General features: G+C 39.0%; 1 pseudogene across 1 annotated transcript in view; it reads left to right on the top strand.

Moving 5' to 3' along the window:
• The window catches only part of LOC309667853 (elongation factor 1-alpha 1 pseudogene), a 21,186-nt pseudogene extending 4,209 nt beyond the window's left edge, over window positions 1-16,977 (top strand). Inside the window, exons 2-3 of the transcript XR_014268528.1 lie at window positions 9,977-13,340; window positions 16,882-16,977. The product of XR_014268528.1 is annotated as an elongation factor 1-alpha 1 pseudogene (transcript). The remainder of the gene's footprint in view (window positions 1-9,976; window positions 13,341-16,881) is intronic.

The following is a 16,977-nucleotide window of genomic DNA, read 5'->3' as shown; positions in this document are numbered from 1 at the left end:
ACCAAAAAAAAAAAAAAAAAAAAGAACTCTGCTATGAAGTAGAGGAGATAAAAAAGATATATACAGGAGATTAAAAAAAAGATATACACGGAATATTGATACCTATTTTGTTCCAGATAATATGATGGCGTCTGAAGACAAAGACATGGATAAAATTTATCCTTGCCTTTCAGGAGGCCTTAGGCAGGAGTAATCTCTGAACTTTTAATTTCCCACCCCTACGATTTTCAACAAACTGAGCATCCACTCCATATATATTATTTATGTTATATATGTATATATTCTTTTGTAATTGATACATTAAATGTTAGCTCACTTAATTTCTTATTTTTGGGGTAAAAATATAAATGGAGGTGGAAGTATTTTTTTCATTCACTCCAGTGGACCATCTTGGGCACTTCCTGGAGAGCTTTCTTGATCTGGAACCCCCAGCCCTGGTACATGCCTGACTCTCTCCCTTCTTTCTTTAGATGTCTGTTAAATGCCAGGTTTCCAGAGAGGCCTTCCCTGACCACTCCCTATAAAATATTGTCCTCTCCTCCTCTGTCATCTTCTGTCCCCTTATCCCAATATTTCATATACTACATTTCACTGTATAGTACATATCATTATTTTTTGTTAGTTTGGTTTTTGTCTCCTTGCACTAGAATGTAAGCTTCCAAGAACAACAGGGTCCTACTGTATAGCACAGGGAACTATATTCAATATCCTGTGATAAACCATAATGAAAAAGAATATGAAAAAGAATATATATATGTATAACTGAGTCACTTTGCTGTACAGTGGAAATTAACACAACATTGTAAATCAACTATACGTCAATAAAATTAAAAAAAAAAAAGAATGAAAGCTTCAAGAGGGGCAGGGAGGAGTCCTGAACACTGGGGGCTTCGAGACAAAAGCAACAAAGCCAGAGGGTTGGGGATAGAGGGAGAAAGCCTTGCCCAGTGCATCCTGAAATCCCCTGGGCTGGGGTGGGGGTAGAGGGAATATGGGGACTGTTTATTCACGCCTCTCCTGATTGCTGCATTCTTGCAATGCTCAGGGCCAGTATCACCCAGCCCTTCCCTCTCCCCCAGTTATCTATAGTCTCCCCTTCTTCTCTCTGATTTTTAGTGAGGAATTGCACATTTTCAGTCCTCACCCCCACACGTAGCAAAGGTAAAGGTCTGATACACAAAGACTCTGCTGTTTGTTTCTCTCAGCATCTTCTCACTTAAGACGTTTGTGGTTGTAGAAAGTGTTCTGGCCTAGGAGCCAGAAGACCTCATCTCTATAACTGGATTTGCCCCTGAAGAAAAGAGTAAAGGGGATGGTTGAACACCCTATTCCCACACTGTCTGACTTCCACCCCATACACAGGAGCCAAGGACACCTAGGAGCTGATCTTGGATTGAGCTTCTTACCCAAACTGTGTCCTGAACTAATGAGAAATGAGGAATCCTGCACGGTTGCCTGTTTCTGTGTAATGTAAGGAGAACATGCTGAGAAACCTACACAGAGTGTAGAGATTTTTATTATGATTTATAATCAGCTGCACCCAGCTGATCTCATCCTTGGTGCACCCCCGCTGCACCAAGGATGAGAACCACACACCCCTGAAGACCTAGGGTGGACAGTACGGTATAAAGTGGAGTGCACCGACATGCACTAGCTTCCCTGTACTGACATGGTGCCCACCCATGCCAGCCTCACCTCTGGCCAGTTCTTTGCAGTCTTACACCATTTTATAAATTTGAAGTTGGGTTAAACTCTATTTTATCCTATGATTTTGATTGTTACTCCCTATCTGAGTTCCCCCCCCCCCACCCATTACTAGTCACCTGCTTCTTACTAGCTATGTGACCTGAACAGGTTACCTTCTTTTTTGAGCCTCCATTTGGAAGACTTCAGAAATTATATCACTAACATACTCATACGTAGAAAATACTAGAGTAAGAATTCTAACCAAACATCAAATAAATAGGAGCAGAGACCTCAGTTAGGAGCAGAAAAAAAGGAGAGCGAACAGTGGTGAGCAAAAGAATCTGGCAGATTTTGTCTATATAGTTAAATCTAAACGGACAGTGATAGACACTCTAGGAATGTGTAAAAAAAAGTTTTAAAAAAGGATTCTTTAAGTGGAGGTGACTCACTGCAAGGGAAATTCTATGATATCTGGAGCTGAAACATTCAGGGTTTGGCTCAGGGGGACCACAGGTAGAGGGGTAGTGCATTTTGTCTCACCCGTCCTACTCTTCTGGATGTGGGGAGGGAGATGAATAGGGGAAATGAATCTTTTGGAGAGATGTCGTCTTATTGGGATGCAAGTGGAAGCAGAGGGAGAGTAACTGGTACTTTGCCCATCTATAGTAGAAGTGAATTTTTGTTCAGCTGTGAGCACTAGGAAAAATACTATTGACTGAATAAAAAGCTAATAAGAGAATGTGATGAATAAGCAAATCATAAGATTCCTTAGTGGAGGCAATATCCCCACTAAAAAACAGCCCTTATCTTTTCAATAGACACAGGGTACAATCTTCAAAAGAGAAGAAGCATATACAGGGGAAATAAATTAATTTTCACCCCATTCTCAAGACACTATCTTTTCTGGGATAATTGATGACTATACAAGCATAATAACTCCTTTTCAACATACTTCACAGCAGCCGAGCAGTTCAGTGTTCATACATAAGAAGACTGGCTAATCTGGCAGGAAATGAAAAGTTTTACCTTAGATATATTTCTCATGAATAGTTTTTAGGCGGTCAGTGAGTATGCTCAAAAAGGGATTCACAAACCTCTATAATACATGAGTTTGGGACACAGAAAGCTAAAGATTTGGACTAAGTTTAGATGAGATCAGGAGCCAAAGAGGCTAGCAGAGGTGTGTGTGTGTGTGTGTGTGTTCATATAGGTATAGGTGGGTAGCCATTAGGCTGCTAGTGAGATGTCACGATCTCCAGGTCCTGGAGTAGGTCCTTGGGAAGACAAACTCTTCTAAAAAGTTGGTGCCCTTACCATTTTAAAATATTTTTATTATTACTCCTGGGCATCATTGTTCAATTTTAAAAAATATCTCGCACAGGCTACTATTCCCATGGTGACAAGGCAAGGCTTGGTTGCCAAGAGCTTCTGTTGGACTGTCCCTAATTTTTCTTTGTGAGAACAAGGTGCTTCTTCAGGGTAAGGAAGGGAGGTGGGAAGGTCCCTAGTAACCTACTCCCTCTCCCTGTTCAAAGGACTCTAAAAGAGCACAGCAGAGACAGTCCACTGGGATCAACTTTAGTGCTTCCCATACTCCTGAGCTGAGTCTTTCCCTGAAGGTAAAAGAAAAGACTGTTCACTGGGTCATGGGAAAATTCATATGTAAAGCCCAAGACTCAGGTACTATTTCAGGGGAGTTTGTATCCATGGTAAAGTAGGATTGGCCCAGGTTCATCTGACTGCAAGGGCAACAGTATAAGGCAAATATGAAGGAACTGATATGATGTGGAGGGTGGGACCAGCCTGGGAGAAAGAGTGGAAAGGGAGAAAGCTGGGTGGAGAGGGTGAACCAAACACGTGTCCATCTTCTTCAAACCAATAATTATATGAAATAATGGAAAAAATAAAAAGAAACAAAAACAGAATAAATCTGCCCCAATAAGGTACTATCATGGAGCCTGAAATTTTGAGCAGACGGATGGACATAGAGGAAACACCAGATTGAAACACTTACGGGACCAGACTGCTGTGAAGATAGGAACTGTAAAAAACTTGAAGTTTGGGCATGATGGAAGTTGGGTGGGAGATGGTCTAGGATATCTAGTCAATCCCTGTCTCTCCTCCATCCTCACATCCCTGTTTGTCCTAAGCAACATTTATCCACAGGCAAAAGTGATGAGTGTCAGCACCAGGCTAGAGATACAAATCTTGCCCAACAGGTAGTTGATGAGCACAAGCAGGGACCAGAAATAAGACTTAGAAACAAGTTTCCAGTGCCCCCCATGTGGACACACAACCCTCGCCTCCCCCAGGGGCCCTGTAGGTCAGCTATGATGAACAGGCAAACAGATGAACGGTTCTCAAACACAGAAGTAGAAAACCAGAAACCACAAAAAATTCAAGTTATAATGGTATTGTATAAATCCAACTTTAAAAAAAATTACTTGATCTGTCGTTTTCTGGGGAAAGTGTCCTGAATTTTCCCACTATGACTGTGGATTTACCAATCTCTCTCTGTATGTCTATATATTCTGTAGCTGTCTTGTGTAGTTAGGAAGATGCATGACCTATCTTGTGGGAGGACTCTGTGTTTATCAGATGTTCACCTTAAGTTTTTTTTTTTTGCCAATATTGACGTTATTAGCTTGCTTTCAGTTTAACATTTGTCTAATGTATCTTTTTTCCATCCTTTTAACCCTCACATGTTTGTTTCAGATGTGCCTTAGTATGGATTGGATGTTTTTGTGCCTCCCCCTCACAAATTTATGAGATGAAGCCCTAACCCCCAATGTGATGATTTTTGGAGGTGGGGCATGTTTAGATGAGGTCATGAGGGTGGAGCCCCCATGATGGGATTGGTGTCCTTCTAAGCAGGGGACAAGAAACTACAGCCCTCTCTCTCATCCTCTTTCTTTCTCCACCATGTGAGGACATAGTTAGAGGGCAACCATCAGTAAGCCAAGAGAAGCTCAGCTTAAATCTACATTGTTAGCACCTAGATCTTGGACTTCTCAGACTCCAGAACACTGAGAAATAAATTTCTGTTAAGTTACCTAGTCTATGGAATTCTTTTATGGCAGCCTGAGCAGACTAATATGCATCTTGGACTTTACTTTTAACTCAATATATGAGAGACCTGCATTTTAATAGGAAAATTAATCCACCTACTTTTATTGTGATTATTGATAATTTTATGCTTATTTTTGCCATATTAAAAAAATCTGAAGTCCCTCCCATCAAGCCTCTTAGATAGCCTCATCCACCAGAGGGCAGACAGCAGAAGCAAGAAGAACTACAATTCTGCAGCCTGTGGAACAAAAACCACATTCACAGAAAGATAGACAAGATGAAAAGGCAGAGGGCTATACACCAGATGAAGGAACAAGATAAAACCCCAGATAAACAACTAAATGAAGTGGAGATAGGCAACCTTCAAGAAAAAGAATTCAGAATCATGATAGTGAAGATGATCCAGGACCTTGGAAAAAGAATGGAAGCAAAGATTGAGAAGATGCAAGAAATGTTTAACAAAGACCTAGAAGAATTAAAGAACAAACAGACAGGGATGAACAATACAATAACTGAAATGAAAAATACAACAGAAAGAATCAATAGCAGAATAACTGAGGCAGAAGAACGGATAAGTGACCTGGAAGACCAAATGGTGGAGTTCACTGCTGCAGAACAGACTAAAGAAAAAAGAATGAAAAGAAATGAAGACAGCCTAAGAGACCTCTGGGACAACATTAAATGCAACCACATTCACATTATAGGGGTCCCAGAAGGAGAAGAGAGAGAGAAAGGACCCGAGAAAATATTTGAAGAGATTATAGTCAGAAACTTCCCTAAAATGGGAAAGGAAATAGCCACCCAAGTCCAGGAAGCACAGAGAGTCCCATACTGGATAAACACAAGGAGAAACACGCCGAGACACATAGTAATCAAATTGGCAAAAATTAAAGACAAAGAAAAATTATTGAAAGCAGCAAGGGAAAAATGGCAAGTAACATACAAGGGAACTTCCATAAGGTTAACAACTGATTTCTCAGCAGAAACTCTACAAGCCAGAAGGGAGTGGCATGATATACTTAAAGTGATGAAAGGGAAGAACTGACAACCAAGATTACTCTACCCGGCAAGGATCTCATTGAGATTCGATGGAGAAATCAAAAGCTTTACAGACAAGCAAAAGCTAAGAGAATTCAGCACCACCAAACCAGCTCTACAACAAATGCTAAAGGAATTTCTCTAAGTGGGAAACACAAGAGAAGAAAAGGACCTACAAAAACAAACCCAAAACAATTAAGAAAATGGTCATAGGAACATATATATAGATAATTACCTTAAACGTCAATGGATTAAATGCTCCAACCAAAAGACACAGGCTTGCTGAATGGATACAAAAACAAGACCCATACATATGCTGTCTACAAGAGACCCACTTCAGACCTAGGGACACAAACAGATTGAGAGTCAGGGGATAGAAAAAGATATTCCATGCAGATGGAAATCAGAAGAAAGCTGGAGTAGCTATACTCATATCAGATAAAATAGACTTTAACATAAAGAATTTTACAAGAGACAAGGAAGGACACTACATAATGAACAAGGGATCAATCCAAGAAGATATAACAATTATAAATATATATACACCCAAAATAGAAGCACCTCAATACATAAGGCAACTGCTAACAGCTATAAAAGAGGAAATCGACAGTAACACAATAATAGTGGGGGACTTTAACACCTCACTTACACCAATGGACAGATCATCCAAAATAAAATTAAATAAGGAAACAGAAGCTTTAAATGACACAATAGACCAGATAGATTTATTGATATTTATAGGACATTCCATCCAAAACCAGCAGATTACACTTTCTTCTCAAGTGCACACAGAACATTCTCCAGGAGAGATCACATCTTGGGTCACAAATCAAGCCTCAGTAAATTTAAGAAAATTGAAATCATATCAAACATCTTTTTTGACCACAATGCTATGAGATTAGAAATGAATTACAGGGAAAAAAACGTGAAAAGCACAAACACACACTACCTAAAGAAGCAAGAAAAATCTCAAGTAAACAATCTAACCTTACACCTAAAGGAACTAGAGAAAGAAGAACAAACAAAACCCAAAGTTAGCAGAAGGAAAGAAATCATAAAGTTCAGAGCGGAAATAAATGAAATAGAAACAAAGAAAACAATAGCAAAGATCAATAAAACTAAAAGCTGGTTCTTTGAGAAGATAAACAAAATTGATAAGCCATTAGCCAGACTCATCAAGAAAAAGAGGGAGAGGACTCAAATCAATAAAATTAGAAATGAAAAAGGAGAAGTTACAACAGACACCACAGAAATACAAAGCATCCTAAGAGACTACTACAAGCAACTCTATGCCAATTAAATGGACAACCTGGAAGAAATGGACAAATTCTTAGAAAGGTATAACCTTCCAAGACTGAACCAGGAAGAAACAGAAAATATGAACAGACCAATCACAAGTAATGAAATTGAAACTGTGATTAAAAATCTTCCAACAAACAAAAGTCCAGGACCAGATGGCTTCATAGGTGAATTCTATCAAACATTTAGAGAAGAGCTAACACTCATCCTTCTGAAATTCTTCCAAAAAATTGCAGAGGAAAGAACACTCCAAAACTCATTCTATGAGGCCACCATCACCCTGATACCAAAACCAGACAAAGATACTACAAAAAAAGAAAATTATAGACCAATATCACTGATGAATATAGATGCAAAAATCCTCAACAAAATACTAGCAAACAGAATCCAACAACACATTAAAAGGATCATACTCCACGATCAAGTGGGATTTATCCCAGGGATGCAAGGATTCTTCAACATACGCAAATCAATCAATGTGATACACCATATTAACAAATTGAAGAAGAAAAACCATATGATCATCTCAATAGATGCCGAAAAAGCTTTTGACAAAATTCAACACCCATTTATGATAAAAACTCTCCAGAAAGTGGCCATAGAGGGAACCTACCTCAACATAATAAAGGCCATGTACGACAAACCCACAGCAAACATCATTCTCAACGGTGAAAATGGAATACAAATTGGAAAAGAAGAAGTAAAACTGTCACTGTTCGCAGATGACATGATACTATATATAGAGAATCCTAAAAATGCCACCAGAAAACTACTAGAGCTAATCAATGAATTTGGTAAAGTAGCAGGATACAAAATTAATGCACAGAAATCTCTTGCATTCCTATACACTAATGATGAAAAATCTGAAAGAGAAATTATGGAAGCGCTCTCATTTACCATTGCAACAAAAAGAATAAAATACCTAGGAATAAACCTACCTAGGGAGGCAAAAGACCTGTATGCAGAAAACTATAAGACACTGATGAAAGAAATTAAAGATGATACCAACAGATGGAGAGAAATACCATGTTCTTGGATTGGAAGAATCAATATTGTGAAAATGACTATACTACCCAAAGCAATCTACAGATTCAATGCAATTCCTATCAAATTACCAATGGCATTTTTTAACGGAACTAGAACAAATCATCTTAAAATTTGTATGGAGACACAAAAGACCCCGAAGAGCCAAAGCAGTCTTGAGGGAAAAAAATGGAGCTGGAAGAATCAGGCCCCCTGACTTCAGAGTATACTACAAAGCTACAGTAATCAAGACAATATGGTACCGGCACAAAAACAGAAACATAGATCAATGGAAAAAGATAGAAAGCCCAGAGATAAACCCACACACCTATGGTCAACTAATCTATGACAAAGGAGGCAAAGATATACAATGGAGAAAAGACAGTCTCTTCAATAAGTGGTGGTGGGAAAACTGGACAGCTACATGCAAAAGAATGAAATTAGAATACTCCCTAACACCATACACAAAAATAAACTCAAAATGGATTCGAGACCTAAATGTAAGACTGGACACTATAAAACTCTTAGAGGAAAACATAGGAAGAACACTCTTTGACATAAATCACAGCAAGATCTTTTTTGATCCACCTCCTAGAGTAATGGAAATAAAAACAAAAATAAACAAATGGGACCTAATGAAACTTCAAAGCTTTTGCACAGCAAAGGAAACCATAAACAGGACCAAAAGACAAACCTCAGAATGGGAGAAAATATTTGCAAATGAATCAACGAACAAAGGATTGATCTCCAAAATATATAAACAGCTCATGCAGCTCAATATTAAAGAAACAAACAACCCAAACCAAAAATGGGCAGAAGACCTAAATAGACATTTCTCCAAAGAAGACATACAGATGGCCAAGAAGCATATGAAAAGCTGCTCAACATCACTAATTATTAGAGAAATGCAAATCAAAACTACAATGAGGTATCACCTCACACCAGTTAGAATGGGCATCATCAGAAAATCTACAAACAAATGCTGGAGAGGGTGTGGAGAAAAGGGAACCCTCTTGCACTGTTGGTGGGAATGTAAATTGATACAGCCACTATGGAGAACAATATGGAGGTTCCTTAAAAAACTAAAAATAGAATTACCATATGACCCAGCAATCCCACTCCTGGGCATATACCCAGAGAAAACCGTAATTCAAAAAGGCACATGCACCCCAATGTTCATTGCAGCACTATTTACAATAGCCAGGTCATGGTAGCAACCTAAATGCCCATCGACAGACGAATGGATAAAGAAGATGTGGTACATATATACAATGGAATATTACTCAGCCATAAAAACGAACGAAATTGAGTCATTTGTTGAGACGTGGATGGATCTAGAGACTGTCATACAGAGTGAAGTAAGTCAGAAAGAGAAAAACAAATATCGTATATTAACGCATGTATGTGGAACCGAGAAAAATGGTACAGATGAACCGGTTTGCAGGGCAGAAGTTGAGACACAGATGTAGAGAACAAACGTATGGACACCAAGGGGGGAAAACCACGGTGGGGTGGGGATGGTGGTGTGCTGAATTGGGCGATTGGGATTGACATGTTTACACTGATGTGTATAAAACTGATGAGTGATTAAAAAAAAAATAGTGCCCATTATGGGAGAGATGCCAAATTGCAATGGATTCAAAAGTATGTAATGGGGCCTTACGTACACAACACCATCCAGCGAGTCAATCAGAATTGCATGTTTTGTGCTAAAAATAAACCCAAAGACTGCTGTTGGACCTCCCCAGATGAGGACCCAACATAGGAACCTGTGCCACTGAGGACTGGACTCAAATGCCTTGAGCTGCAGGAGATTTCAGATACCTGCCAGTATTTGTGGATACTTTTTCAGGATGGTTAGAAGCGTATCCCACCTGGACAGAAAGTCTCTGAAGAGGATGCCTGGGTCTTGAACAAACTGAAAGCTGAACGTGAGTGTGGTATCACCATTGATATCTCCCTGTGGAAATTCGAGACCAGCAAGTCCTATGTGACCATCACTGATGCTCCAAGACACAGAGACTTTATCAAAAACATGCTGACTTTATCGAAATCATGTTGACCCAGGCTGACTATGCTATCCTGATTGTTGCTGCTGGTGTTGGTGAATTTGAAGCAGTTATCTCCAAGAATGGGCAGACCCGTGAACATACCCTTCTGGCTTATACTCTGGGTGTGAAACAGCTAGCTGTTGGAGCTAACAGCTGGTTGTTGGAGCTAACAACAGATTCCACTGAGCCACCCTACAGCCAGAAGAGATATGAGGAGGTTGCTAAGTAAGTCAGCACCTACATTAAGAAAATTGGCTACAACCCTGACACAGTAGCATTTGTACCAATTTCTGGCTGGAATAGTGAAAACATGCTGGAGCCAAGTGCTAGCATGCCTTGGTTCAAGGGATGGACAGTCAGCCCTAGAAATGGCAATGCCAGTAGCGCCATGCTGCTTGAAGCTCTGGATTGCATCCTGCCACCAATTCATCCAACTGACAAGTCCTTGTGTCTGCCCCTCCAGGACATCTACAAAATTGGTATTGGCACTGTCCCTCTGGGTCGAGGGGAGACTGGTGTTCTCAAACCTAGCATGGTGGTCACCTTTGCTCCAGTCAACATTACAACTCAAGTAAAGTCTGTTGAAATGCACCATGAAGCTTTGAGTAAAGCCCTTCCTGGTGACAGTGTGGGCTTCAACGTCAAGAACATGTCTGTCAAAGATGTTCGTCATGGCAATGTGGTTGGTGACAGCAAAAATGACCCACTGATGGAAGCAGGTGGCTTCCAGCTCAAGTGATTATCTTGAACCATATCAGTGCTGGATATTCACCTGTGCTGGATTGTCACACAGCTCACATTGCTTGCAAGTTTGCTGAGCTGAAGGAGAAGACTGATCATCGTTCTGGGAAGAAGCTGGAAGATAGCCCCAAATTCTTGAAATCTGGTGATCCTGCTATCGTTGATATGGTTCCTGGCAAGCCCATGTGTGTGGAGAGCTTCTCTATCCTCCTCTGGTCATTTTGGTGTTTGTGACATGAGACAGATGGTTGCTGTGGCTATCATCAAAGCAGTGGATAAGAAGGCAGCTGGAGTTGGCAAGGTCACCAAGTCTGCCCAGAAAGCTCAGAGGGCTAAATGAATATTATCCCCAATATCTGCCACCCCAGTCTTAATCAGTGGTGGAAGAACGGTCTCAGAACTGTTTGTCTCAATTAGCCAATAAAATTTAAAATAAAAGACTGGTGAATGATTAACAATGCATGATAAAACTTTCAAAAGAGAAGGAGAATGTTTTGTGGACAAGTTGTTTTGTGTGTAGCAGTTTTTAAAATCAGCGCTTTAGAAAATCACACACATAAATAAAAAATCAGTACTTTTTAATTGGTTAAAGCCCTCCTGAAAGAAATTGTCCCCTGATTTGGATTAAGGCATTGGAACAACATTCATCCTGGAGACCTCAATCAACAGGAAAAACTGAGAAAATGAATATTAATTTACCTTGGGATACAGCCTTGCCAGCTGCCCTGTCATGGATCAGTGGCTCCCAGAAGCAGGCTTAAATTAAGCCCCTTTGAAATATTGTATGATAGGCCATTCCAGGTGTCTGCCTGGGTGGGAGAATCCATAAATGCTCTAGAAGAACTAGCAGTTGCCAAATATGGTAGAACATTGAGCACTAAACTGAACTCTGTTCATGAGGTCAGCCTATCCAACTGAAGTAAATGGTAATTTCATTGTAGCTGGAGAAGCATCAACCTATTTGTTTATTTTTGTCCAAATAAATAGCATAGGAATTTAGTATATGTATTGGGAACTGGAACCAAAACTCCAAGTTCAATTACAAATTAGACAACAAAATGCTAAGGGGTTTCATCAGATTCAAATAGTCGCAGATAAAAAAGGAAAGAGGATTTTACTACTGACTAAAGATTCTAAGGAATATTCATTGCCCCCATTCAGCAGAAAGTAGCCAGAGTGGTCTTCATCCCTTTCCCCACAAGATTGTGGAATAGACACTGACAGTGGGGAACTGTGATAGGGAACAACCTTTGTATTCTATTATAAGTTAATCACAAAAGAGATGTTGCCTATAAGCTTAAATTATACATAATGGCCCCTCTCTGGGAACCCTGCCTCCCAGATAATGAGCATGAAGCTAAAATACCTTTGTTAAGCTCACAGGAAACATCCCGACCAGGTCCACCTGTGAATAACTGCAGGAAGGAAGAAATTAACACATCCTCTCCAGAGACTGACTGGAACCAGGAAATGTTTGGCTTTAGTCCCTCTCCTTTTAGTATAAAAGAAGCCTGAATTCTAACTCAGGCAAGATGGTTCTTTGGGACACAAGTCCACTATTTTTTGGTTTGTTGGCTTTCCAAATAAAGCTGCTATTCCTCGCCCCAACAACTTGTCTCTCGATTTATTGCCCTATTGTTCTGTGAGCAGTACGAGCTTGGACATGGTAATGTTATCTTCTAGACCTTACTCTATAACTTCTGAAAGTCAGCCATTATTTGTACTTTTATTCCCTTATGTATAAAATATTTTTTCTCTGGCTACTTTTAAGGTTATATCTTTAAATGGGGTTCTCAGTAGTTTAAATATATGCCCGGGTGTGGAGTTCCTTCTGTTTATTCTGTTTGAGGTTTACTGAGCTTATTCTAAGGGGGAGAATTCTAAACCCTTTAGTCTTTCCAAGTAATTTCTTTACTTATGGTAAAAAAAAAAAAAAAAAAAAAAGCTCTGAATCTATACATCAAATCTAAACAATAGTTGTCCCTTGCTTTTGCTGCAGGTATTTATGAAAGGGAAGAGAAGGAAGTAGGTATTTCTTGTAGCGATCCACCTGCCTCCCCAGTTCTTAGCCAGCTGGTTTCACAGATCAGAGTTGCTGAGTGTTGGCAGGACCTTTAGGACCAGAAAGCAGCTCAGCCTTCTGGAAAAAGAGCCTCAGGAGGCACTCTGCCAATGTCTCAATGTTACAAAGCCATGTCCCTGAACATGGGACCCGGAGGGAGGGACTCCATCTCGCACTCCACTGCCAGGCATGCAGCTTGGTGCATGAATTCTATTACGAACCTCAGCTCAGCAGTTTTTGGATCAAACAGGTTAAAGTACACTTTTCAAGACCACTATACCCAGAAGACATATTTCATCTTCTGGAAAAATCGGCCACCTCTTTTTTTCTGAGGACCTCTGCAGAGACTGAATGAGAAGACAGCTTTGCAGGTGAGAACAAAGGATCGTTGCTCAGAGACACCTCATCTCCTTCTGTTTCCGCACTGAAATGGAATGAATCAAAATGCTGCTGTTGGATGTGGATAAGAATTTCTGAGCTCATCTGTGTTGAGGATTATGTCAGATGAAAAGGAAACTATTCCCTTTGAGAAACCTGTATCAGGCATCTACTGTGTGTACGGCAGTATCCTAATTCTGTGAGAAGTTTTTCACTGGATAAAGACAGGCTTTTATTCTGAATTGATAAATGTGGAGCAGTTTGGGAGCTTGCCATTGGTAGATGGGTGATAGAAAATGTAATAGCATCTGGCACGGAATAGGCTGGTTCAGGTCTCAGTATATAACAGAGATTGTTGACATACTATGCAAATATGATCTTATTTAATCCTCTAGTAACATACTGAGTTACACAGTCAGATTTTTTTCCCCCTTGGATAAATGATGGCCAGGGAAATTAAGTGCCCTGCTTAAAGTGTCAAAGAGACAAGGTAGATTCTAGTAAAAGAATTACAATACAGATGATATTAAATATGAATGTAAAACCATAAAAAAGAATGTAATTTTAAAAATCTCAGCTGTAATGCCCCTATATTTGGTGTTTCCTTCTAATTTTTTATCTTTACATGATTTATGTAAATATGCACAGAAAAAGACTTTATAGCTAGTTAGAATTTTTGCACTGTCATTTTTATCCTTTTCATGTTCATCTTTAAGACTCTCTCATATGACAACATATATATCATAACTTTTATGTTAATGGGTTTTAGAGTAGTAAAATAATGATAGATCATAATTTATGTAGATTACAGAGAGACACTGAGATTGTGTCCAATACTTCCCTGTTACTTAATATTGTATTGCTTTACAAACTTTTTCAGGGTATTTTTCTTCGTTTGAATTGTTTTCTTTGAATAAATTCCCAGTACTGGAATGGCTTTGTCAAAGGTTTCAAAGTGTGCTTTATAGGACTTTGCCCACTATCGATGCTGGCAACCCACTAAAATGAATCTCCTCAGTTTTAGTCAACTGCATTTACTGAACACCACATTTGTGTTTTCAGTGTGTGTGTGCACACACGTGCAGAAAGTTTTCCCAAATGTACTTGTTGATACTTTAATATCCCCAGTAATCTGGCATCAAATTGAACTTTTCATTTTTTCATGTAATCTTTTTGTGAAATGCTCCTCGCTAATGTCTGATTAGTCTTTACAAATGAAACATGTCTACTACTGTCTTGATACTTTCCAAGATATGGCACAGGTACTTCTATTCTGGTCTGAGCCTTTTTTCAAAGGAGCAACTAGTAGAAATTCCCATGCCCAGAACATAGTTGGCCTTCTGCAAGTACTTGTTGAATGAATGAAGGAGTCTTTTCCCCCTTGGTAAGCAGAGTGACTAAATCGATTATGTTGATACAAATACATAGTACATTCAATCACTAAACAGATATTGAGTCCTTACTGTGTATAATAAACATTGAGAATAATAAAATAAATCGTTTGAGGCCCTGCCCAGAGGACTGATAATCTAGAAGACAAAATGCAATTTATTGTAACAAGTTGTGTGATTGAAATATGTACATAATCTTAGGGGATTGCAGAAAAGAGAGTGATTTGTTTTGTTTGGATTGAGGAAATAGAGGGAGTCAATAGGGGAAAATCTGAAATTTGAGTAAGACTTTGAAACGAGAGCAAAAGCTGGATTTAGAAGGTCTTCTGGAAGTAGAGCAGAAATAAAATGAAGAAAGGCAGGAGTTGTTAAATCAGATACTGAGTTAAAGAAATGTTCTGTGGTCTTGTGGGGAATAGAAGGACAACAGAGGAGACTTATAGACTTTACCTTGATAGTAAAAAAAAAATTCATTTACAGGGCTTAAGTGAGTCTTACCAGTCCCAGTGACTGCCCACAGCAGCTACAGTCAAGATACAAACAACACTTTAAAAATTAACTTAAAATGGGTTAAAGACTTAAATGTATTAAAACTTGAATTCGTAAAACTCCTAGAAGAAAACATGGGGGAAAAAACTTGACCTTGGTCTTGGCAATGAGTTTTTGGGTATGACAACAGAAGCACAAGCAACGAAAGCAAAAAATAAAGTGGGAGTATATCAAACTAAAAAGCTTATGAAAAAAAAAAAAAAAAAAGCTTATGGAGAGAAAAAAAACAATCAACAAAATAAACAACCTATGGAATGGGAGAAAATATTTGCAAACCAATAAGGGGTTAATATCCAAAATATGTAAAGAACTCATACGAGTCAAGAGCAAAATATATATATTGTATATATATTTAATCCTGTTTAAAAATGAGCAAAGAAGCCCTGAAAAGACATTTTTCCAAAGAAGACATACAAATGGCCAATAGGTACATGAAAAGATGCTCGAAACAAAATCACAATAAGATAATACCTCACACTTGTTTAAATGGCTATTATCAAGTAGATAAGAGATAAGTGTTGTCGAAGATGTGGAGAACAGGGAAACCTAATGCACTGTTGGTGGGATTATGAATTGGTGAAGCCACTATGGAAATAGTATGGAGGTTCCTATAAAAATTATAAATAGAACTACCATATGATCCAGTAACCCCACTTCTGGGTACATATCTGAAGGAAATTAAATCACTATCTTGAGGAGACATCTGCACCCCCATGTTCATTGCAGGATTATTCACAATAGCCAAGACATGGAAACAATCTAAGTGTCCATAGATGGATGAATGGATAAATAAGTTGTGGTATATCTATGCATTGGAATATTATTCAGTCATGAGAAAGAAGAAAATTCTGCCATTTGTGACATGGATAACTTGAGAGCATTATGCTAAGTGAAAAAAGTCAGATAGAGTAAGACAAATACGCTATGATCTCAGTTACATGTGGAATCTGAAAAAAACCAAACTGATAGAAACAGAGAAGAATGGTGGTTGCAAGCGACCTGGGGTTGGAGGAGATGCAAAGATGTTGGTCAAAGGGTACAAACTTCCATTTATGAGATAATTTCTGGAGATCTGGTGTGTAGCATGGTGACTATAATTAACAGTGCTGTATTATGTACTTGAAAGTTGCTAAGGAGTAGATCTTAAATGTTCTCACAACAATGCAAAAAGAAATATGTGATGTGATGGAGGCGATAACTAACCTTATTGTGGTAATCATTTTGCAATGTACATATGTATCAAATCGTCACATTGTACACCTTAAACTTACACAACATTATATGTCAATCATATCTCAATAAAGGTGGGGAAAAAGAGAGATAACCACTCCCTTAGTGGTTCTGGTCAAGACTCTCCTCCCCTCAAATCATGATGGGACCTCCTGGTTAAATGAAGGGACTATTTTTCTCCCCAGATAACTGACAAAAATTCCAGGTAAAAGGGAACACATATGAAAAATCAAAACATTAATTTGTCCAAGATTCTCCAACATGTTAAAACAGCAGGATCAAAAAATGAAATGAAGTTTTTGATAACTGAAGCATGACTGCCAATAGACACAAACTAATACTAGTACCATTTCTCCAAGTACAGATTCTACCTGCTCATCCCAAAGGACCAGCCTTCCCAAAGGGCTGAGCTAAAGAGGAGCGGGCCCTGAACACAGGGACCAGAGAGTTGGGAAGCCAA

This window comes from Balaenoptera physalus (genome assembly GCF_965194825.1).
Source record: "Balaenoptera physalus genome assembly, chromosome: 10".
NCBI classification, from domain to species: Eukaryota; Metazoa; Chordata; class Mammalia; order Artiodactyla; family Balaenopteridae; genus Balaenoptera; species Balaenoptera physalus.
Note: the sequence above shows the minus strand (reverse complement) of the source record. Positions and strands in the feature narration are given on the sequence as shown.